The sequence below is a fragment of the Pterocles gutturalis genome, unplaced genomic scaffold (genome assembly GCF_000699245.1).
Source record: "Pterocles gutturalis isolate BGI_N339 unplaced genomic scaffold, ASM69924v1 scaffold4373, whole genome shotgun sequence".
NCBI lineage: Eukaryota > Metazoa > Chordata > Aves > Pterocliformes > Pteroclidae > Pterocles > Pterocles gutturalis.
Genome location: NW_010122797.1, coordinates 50 through 976, shown reverse-complemented (window position 1 = coordinate 976; position 927 = coordinate 50).

The following is a 927-nucleotide window of genomic DNA, read 5'->3' as shown; positions in this document are numbered from 1 at the left end:
GCTGCAGCATCTCCTGGGGGGAGCCCCACCTCCCCTCGCTGTGGGTCCCTGATGCCTCTGAGCCCCCCCCTGCACCCCAAAGCCTGCAGCCCCCCTCTTGCACCCAGTATTAAGCCAGTATCCCACTGGGATTGTTAGCAGGGCAGAGTCCCTGCTGGGGAGGGGAGCGGGGGGTTCTGCAGCCTTCACCCGGCACAATCTGGGGGTGCCTCCAGACCTTTGGGGGATGATGTTGGGGGTCCCTGCTCCCATCTTTGCTGTGGGGGGGTCTGTGCTGTGTCCCTGCCCACGGGGGCTGTGTGGCACCCCATAAATCCACCACAAAAATGGGTATAAATCCCGTCTTTACGGTAAAAGACCAAAGCGGGGCTGTGCCTGGTCCTGCAGCCGTGCAAAGCTCATATGCTCTCCCCAGTATTGTGCTTCCTGCTGTACTGGGACCACTGGGCTGCTCTGGGGACACAGCCTGATCCCTGACCCCAAATCCTTTCCTTCCCCTGCACACCGAAGGTGCTGAGCCTGCGCTGCAGCGGTGCTGGCAGGGTGCTGGGGTCCAAGTGAGCTGCTTTCCAGTGGCACCAGTGACCCCAGTCCCAGCTCTGGAGCGGGATGGGGGTGCAAGGGGGGGGTTCAGTGAAGGATGTGGGGTTCCATATGTGGATGTAGAGCAGAGGAGAGGGGAAAAAAGAAAAAAAAACATATATACACGCATCTCTGAACCAGCTCCTTTGTTCCCACTACATCCTCTTCTTTCTGCTCAGCACCATCCTGCCTTCGAGCCTCCCTCGATTCAGGGACCAGGGAGCATCAACGCAGCTCTTCAGCCCTTTCCAGGGTTGCCCAATTCGGGATTTCTGCTCCAGCAGTGATATCACCATCGGGGCTTACGCAATGGGACACGGAGATCCCATCCCCATGGGTCGCGGG